General features: G+C 48.8%; 1 non-coding gene across 1 annotated transcript; it reads left to right on the plus strand.

Moving 5' to 3' along the window:
• The first annotated feature begins 6,969 nt into the window (after positions 1-6,969).
• On the plus strand, positions 6,970-7,083 carry LOC139274424 (U5 spliceosomal RNA). Its single transcript, XR_011595482.1, has one exon. It is a non-coding gene; the product is annotated as a U5 spliceosomal RNA (small nuclear RNA).
• The last annotated feature ends 790 nt before the right edge of the window (positions 7,084-7,873 follow it).

Raw genomic sequence — 7,873 nt, forward strand, 5'->3', positions numbered from 1 at the left:
ATTGGGAGTAATGTACTAGCGTGGATAGAGAACTGGATGGCAGACAGGAAGCAGAGAGTCGGGATAAAAGGGTCCTTTTCAGAATGGCAGGCAGTGACTAGTGGGGTGCCGCAGGGCTCAGTGCTGGGACCTCAGTTCTTTACAATACACATTAACGATTTGGATGAAGGAATAGAGGGTAATATCTCCAAGTTTGCGGATGACACTAAACTGGGTGACGGTGTGAGCTGTGAGGAGGATGCTAAGAGGCTGCAGTGTGACTTGACAGATTAGGTGAGAGGGCAAATACATGGCAGATGCAGTATAATGTGGATAAATGTGAGGTTATCCATTTTGGGGGCAAAAACACGAAGGCAGAATATTATCTGAATGGCGGCAGACTAGAAAAAGGGGGGATGCAATGAGACCTGGGTGTCCTGGTTCTTCAGTCACTGAAAGTGGCCACGCAGGTACAGCAGGACGTGAAGAAGGCAAATGGTATGCTGGCCTTCATAGCTCGGGGATTTGAATATAGGAGCAGGGAGGTCTTACTGCAGTTGTACAGGACTTTAGTGAGGCCTCACCTGGAATATTGTGTTCAGTTTTGGTCTCCTAGTCTGAGGATTGATGTTCTTGCTATTGAGGGAGTGCAGCGAAGGTTCACCAGACTGATTCCAGGGATGGCTGAGCTGTCATATGAGGAAAGACTGGATCAACTGAGCCTTTATTCACTGGAGTTTAGAAGGATGAGAGGGGATCTCATAGAAACATATAAGATTCTGGACTGGATAGGTTAGATGCGAGAAGAATGTTCTCGATGTTGGGGAAGTCCAGAACCAGGGGACCAGTCTTAGGATAAGGGGTAGGCCATTTAGGACTGAGATGAGGAGAAACTTCTTCACTCAGAGAGTTGTTGACCTGTGGAATTACCTGCCGCAGAGAGTTGTTGATGCCAGTTCATTGGATATATTCAAGAGGGAGTTAGATGTGGCCCTTACGGTTAAGGGGATCAAGGGGTAAGGAGAGAAAGCAGGAAAGGGGTACTGAGGGAATGATCAACCATGATCTTATTGAATGGCAGTGCAGGCTCCAAGGGCCGAATGGCCTACTCCTGCACCTATTTTCTATGTTTCTATGTTTCTATGACCCCACTCGCTTACCGGGGTTCCCCCTGCAGAATTGCTAATGAAGAGAGCACCAGGCTCTCCTTGGTCCACCTGGATCTCAATGATCATGTAGAAACCCATCGTCACCGGCATAACGTGTACCACGATCGCGCGGCTGTATCACGTGACATTGAGGTTAATGACCCTGTGTTTGTTCTTAATTACGGTCATGGTCCCAAATGGGCTGCTGGCACTGTGTTAGCCAAGGAGGGGAATAGAGTGTTTGTTGTCAAACTTTTGAATGGATAAACGTCCAGAAAGCACTTGGAGCAGACCAAACTGCAGTTCACTGACAACCAAGAACAGTTTGAAGAGGACATTACCGTCAATGATCCACCCACACGCACCCACCCAGCAATCGACCTCGCGGTCAACCACGAGGATGAACCCACCATGTCCGACAATCCGATCAGACCAGCCACACCTCAGTGCAACAATGATCCGACTAACTCACCTATGCCAGGACTTCAACTCAGGCGATCAACCTGGGAACGCAGAGCCTCGGATCGCCTCAACTTGTAAATAACTTGTACATAAGACTTTGGGGGGAATGATGTTACGTATGTAAACATTACCAATGAGTAAGACTTTTTTAAAATTTCAAAATATACTTTATTCATATAAAAATTTGTACAGTACAGTCAAAAGCAGTTCAGTACATTTAGCTGCGGTCAGCAATCCCATACACTACATTTGGGTGCTGACGGCAGTTCCGTTCGATACATTTCCTTATTTTTCATTTCAAGTACAATTCGGTACAATACGGGATACATTGTAGTACATTCGACAAATTACATTACATGTGTCACTATACAGTACACGGAATGGGTGACGGTACATTTACATTTTTCTTTTCAACGTGCATTACGAAACAGACCTTGCATTGTACATGGCACTACATAGGTGTTTACAGATCATGGTGCTCCATGTACACAAAAAAGAAGTTACAAGTACAGCCCGAGGGGAGTTTTGTACTGATTCCTGCCCCCGGGTTTACCGTGGCAGAAGGGCTTTAAACTGTGGCCCTTCCCCACCGTGCCTTTGCGGCGACTGCACCAATTTTAAGTGCGTCCCTCAGCACGTAATCCTGGATCTTGGATTGCGCCAGTCTGCAACACGCAGACGTGGACATCTCCTTGCTCTGGAGAACCAGCAAGTTTCGGCAAGACCAAAGAGCGTCTTTGACCGAGTTAATGGCCCTCCAGCAGCAGGTGATGTCTGTCTCGGTGTGTGTCCCTGGGAACAGCCCGTAGAGCACAGAGTCCTGTGTTACGGAGCTGCTTGGGATGAACCTCGACAGCAACCACTGCATCTCTTTCCAAACCTGCCTTGCGAAGGCGCAATCCTGAAGGAGATGGGTGACAGTCTTGTCCGCCCTGCAGCCGACTCGGGGGCACCGTGGCGTGTTGCTGAGATGTCGGCTGTACATGAACGCTCTGACGGGTAAGACCCTCCTCACCGCCAACCAAGCTACATCTTGGTGCTTGTGTGAAAGCTCTGGCGATGAGACGTTCTGCCAAACGAGTTCGACAGTCTGCTCAGGGAACCACCCGACAGGGTCCACCCTCTCCTTCTTTCGTAGGGCGTTCAGGACGTTACGTGCTGACCACTGTTTTATGGCCTTGTGGTCAAAAGAGTTTTTTGTGAAAACTTTTCCACGAAGGACAGGTGGACAGGCATGGTCCAACTGGTGGGGGCGTTTCACGGCAGCATGGCCAGACCCATCCTTCGCAACACCGGGGACAGGTAGAACCTCAGCACGTAGTGACACTTGGTGTTTGCGTACCAGGGGTCTGTGCACAGCTTGATGCAGCCGCACACAAAGGTGGCCATCAGGATGAGGGCCACGTATGGAACATCCTTTCCTCCACTGTCCAGAGATTTGTACATTGTGTCTCTGCAGACACGTTCCATTTTGGACCTCCAGACAAAGTGGAAGACGGCCCGGGTGACTGCCACGGCACAGGAGCGAGAGATGGGCCAGACCTGTGCCACGTGCAGCAACCCCGAGAGCACCTCACTCCTGATGACCAGGTTCTTTCCTGCCATGGAGAGGGAGCGCAGCTTCCACCATCCCAGTTTTTGCTTCATTTTGGCTATACGCTCTTCCCAGTTTTTGGCACACGCCCCGTCCGCTCCGAACCATATTCCCAACACCTTCAGGTAATCTGGTTTAACGGTGAAGGAAATAAAGGATCGGTCGGCCCAGTTGCCAAAGAGCAGGGGCTCGCTTTTGCTGCGATTGACCTTTGCTCCCTAGGCCAGTTCAAACTGGTCGCAGATTGTGAGAAATCTGCGAACCGACTGCGGATCCGAGCAAAAGATGGCGACATCGTCCATGTGCAGGGAGGTCTTTACCTGAGCGCCTCCACTGCTTGGGATCTTCACCCCTCTAATGCCCGCATCATTCCTGATGGACCCGGCAAAGGGCTCGATACAACACACAAACAAGACAGACGAGAGAGGACAGCCTTGCCTGACTCCAGATCTGAACTGCCTCCAATCCAAGTATATCCTTCCTTAAATATGGAGAACAAAACTGTACGCAATACTTCAGGTGTGGCCTCACCAATACCCTGTACAGTTGCAGCAGGACTTCTCTGCTTTTATAGAAACATAGAGCCTGCACCACCATTCAATAAGATCATGGCTGATCATTCACCTTAGTACCACTTTCCTGCTTTCTCTCCATACCCCTTGATACCTTTAGCAGTAAGGGCCATATCTAACTCCCTCTTGAATATATCCAATGAACTGGCATCAACGACTCTCTGCGGTAGGGAATTCCACAGGTTAACAACTCTCTGAGTGAAGAAGTTTCTCCTCATCTCAGTCCTAAATGGCTTACCCCTTATCCTTAGACTGTGTCCCCTGGTTCTGGACTTTCCCAACATCGGGAACATTCTTCCTGCATCTAACCTGTCCAGTCCCGTCTGAATTTTATAAGTTTCTATGAGATCCCCTCTCATCTTTCTAAACTCCAGTGAATACAGGCCCAGTCGATCCAGTCTCTCCTCATTTTGCTTTGCAGCTTGCCGCCACATGGCCTGCCTTCCCGCAGGTGCGGCACATGTTGGGTTGGCCAGCGTACACCATGTAGCCCCGACTTCCTCTGATGGCGAAGCTGGAGGGGGGGTGCAGGATGGTTCCGCTGGTGTCCACCTTCATGGTGACCTGGATCTGGTGCTTGCTGGTCCAAAACCCGTGGAAGTCTTTCAGGTCGCTGCTGTTTCCTGCCCCATCGACATACCTGGCGAGTAATGTGAGCACATCAATGACCGGGATGTAGGGGTTGTACATCTGCATTGTGATAGTGCGTCTTCTCTGCGACGGGAGGGTGAACAGTGGTTCCCAAGTCAGCATTGACCGCAGTGGTTCACTTGCCTCCTCCAAACCCTTCAGGAACTTCAGGTTAACATTTCTGAAGGTTACATCAAAGTAACCTCTCCTGCAAGGCGAAGACATCTGCGATTTTCATGCCACAGGTTTCAAGCAGAATTTTCTTCACGAAGATGTCCCGGTGCATCGTTGTCTGTCCTTCCACTTTCTTTACAGTCACTCGGATGGTGTTTCGGACGCCCTGGTTCACCGCTTGTTTGTTAAAAAATTTTTAACTTCAAAATATGCTTTATTCATATTAAAATTTGCACAATACATTGGAAAGCAGTTCAGTACATTTGGATGCGGTCAGCAATTCCATACAATACATTTGGATGCTGACGGCAGTTCCGTTCAGTACATTTGCTTGCTTGACATTTCGAGGTACAATTCAGTACAATCCAGGATACATTGTAATACAGCCATCAAATTACGTTACATGTGGTACACGGAGTGGGGGAGGGTACAGTAAAATTTTTTTGCAACATCTTGGATTGCACCAGTCTGGTTTATATCATTGAAATCAGTGAAATGGATACTAGACGTGGACAGTGCACGGCTCTGAGCTCTGTGTCTGCTCTCATTGGGCCCAAGTTTTGGGCCGCGCCTAGAACAGCGCAGCCCCGACAAAGTGCGCCTAAAAAAAACGTACCTATTCTCCGTCTCCCTGCAGGTCCTCTGGAGCTGGGCACGGCGCAGTATGAGCTGTGGGGGGCGGAGCTAGGTCTCTGTGCTGAAAACAGTGCCGGGACCTCTGCACAGGCGCGCTACAGTGGGCGCGCATGTACAGTAGCTCCAGGTGCCCAAAACTGTGGGAGGGGCCCGAAGCAGCAGCCCCTAGCACTGGCCGAATGGCCTCACTGGGGCTGCGTGGATAAGGCTCCTCCCACGGCCAGCTCCTGCTTCCTCCCGACCCGACTCGACACTCGCTCCCCCCGCCCCCCCAACCCGCCCCGACCTTTCCCTCCTCCCCCGCCCCGCCCCCGGACCGGACCCGACCCGATCCGACCCACGCTCCCGACCCCGACCCTGACGCCGACGCCGCGCTCACCCCCCCCCCCACCGCCCCCCCCCCCCACCCCCCCAGACCCGACCCAACCCGACGCCACCTACCTGTAAATCTGGTGCTGGGGACTGGTTCCGCCTGAAGGCTTGGGCCCAGCCCATTTAGCCTCCCTCTCCTTCTCCTCCCCCTCCTTTCTCCCCCCCCACTCCCTCCCTTCTCCCCCTCCCTTTCTTCTCCCCTCCTCCCTCCCTTCTCCCCCCCTCCCTCCCTTCTCCCCCCTCCCCTCTCCTCCCCTCCTCCTCTCCCCCTCTCCCCCCTCTCCTCTTCCTCTCCCCCTCTCCCCGCTCTCCTCCCCTCTCTCCCTTCCCTCCATCCCCTCCCTTCTCCCTCCCCCCTCCTTCCCCCTGCCCCCCCCCTCCCCCCACCCCGCTGTCAGAAACACAGACACTGACAGACAGAGAGTGAGAGACACACACACAGACAGACAGAGAGATAGTGACACTGACACTGGGGGGGGCGACCCAGCACGCTGTTGGAGGGCTCCCGGTGCTGCAGTCAGTGAGCAGAAAATGTTTTATTTACTGATTTAAATTTTTTTTTTAATTTCTTATTAATTTTTTTTGATTGATTTATCATTTATTATTGATGATGGCTCTTTATTTGTAAAACTGAAGTGTTTAATGTTTGTAAACTTCCCTTTAAACCCTAGCACCCCACCACACCCCCCCCCCCCATTCCCTACGCCTGATTTCTAACCTACGCCTGATTTTCTAAGTGTAGGCAAGGTTTTTCTGAGCGTATAAAAATCTACACTTACTCCATTCTAAGTTAGTTTGGAGTATGTTTTCACTGCCTAAACTTTCAAAACGGGCGTAAGTGGTTGGACACGCCCCCTTTTGAAAAAAAAATCTGTTCCAAACTGAAACTGTTCCAACTGACTAGAACCGGAGCAAACTAAATGCCGAGAATTGCAATTTCTAAGATACTCCATTCTAAACCAGTTGCTCCAAAAAAACAGGAGCAACTCAGGCCGAAACTTGGCCCCATTGTGTTAATGGCTTCCTGTATGAACTAAAACACATTTGCTCACTAGCAGAAACCACACTGATCCAAAATGTTTACCTTAAGCTTCAAACACACAGAGAGAGAATAAAAACCCGAAGTAAAGTTGCACCGAAGAATTGGACACGTCACTGTAAACCCAGCCCACACAAAACTCAGAGCTCATTTACATACCCATAATGTTCGACATAATACTTAGCAAGAAACCAAAATAAACTTCAGGTTTAACTGGTTTCCACTGGTTTTCAGTTACTTTCCCTCGTGCTGTATTGATTTGAGGTAATATATTTTTTCTGGAAGTTAGTTCTAGCAGCTCAGTACAACGTTAAAGAGGCAAGTCGCCGCTTGGGGGCAAGGAGCTGATCATGAATATTCAGTACACTCTGGTTTCTCTTCAGATCGTATAAATCTTTCGCCTTTTACTAAAGATTTCCGTGGAGAGGAGCACTCAGAGTTTTAATCAATTTTTTGAGGCCCTGCATTTGTGGGGCTGTCCTATTGTTCAAAAACAGATTGATCTTTGTTTCTTTGTGGTGGATTTGTGAAGTTGTAAATATTATTTTTAATGTTTCATTTGCTGGCAGTAGTTGTAATGAAGGGGCTATCAGAGCATTAGTCAAGTTCTCAAGTGTTTGGGGTTTACATAAATTGTGTGGTGGATGAGTGTAACTGTGGATATCTGAACGGAATATATGGAATTAAGGACAGTAAAGTAAACGGGATATATGAAAATGTATAAGCCATGGAAGAATAGCTGGGAGAATGTCAGATTGCAAATAGTGCAACATCAGCATAGCTAACAGTCTTTCTCAAGGTTTCAAGTCACTAATCCTGCCAATAATATATAATTGTAACATGAAATACATCTGCAGAATTGCAAGGTCTCAGCTAATAGTCACACCACTAGATTGGAACATTTAGAGGCAATGCTTGAGCTTTCAAGAAAAACATCTCATATAGATTGACTAATGAGTGGCTGAGTTAGACTGTCAATCCATTTGTATTTTGTTATCTGATTTCAAAACTGTATAATTGTTAACGCTTTACGATGTAACTTCACCTATCCGTAGGGAGTGTGTACGCTCTATCCAGAGAGTATATCTTCTGTCTGATAGGTCTTACTGGCCGGTGATAAAGACTGCTTTGTTCAAAGCACAAGAGGTATTCGACTCAGTAATTTTACTGAACCAGATTGAGGTAAAAGAATCCAGGAATTTACATAACTACCTCCTGGGGGTCACCATTGACCAGAAATTTAACTGGACCAGCCACATAAATACTG

Source organism: Pristiophorus japonicus, chromosome 9 (assembly GCF_044704955.1).
Source record: "Pristiophorus japonicus isolate sPriJap1 chromosome 9, sPriJap1.hap1, whole genome shotgun sequence".
Taxonomy (NCBI): Eukaryota; Metazoa; Chordata; class Chondrichthyes; family Pristiophoridae; genus Pristiophorus; species Pristiophorus japonicus.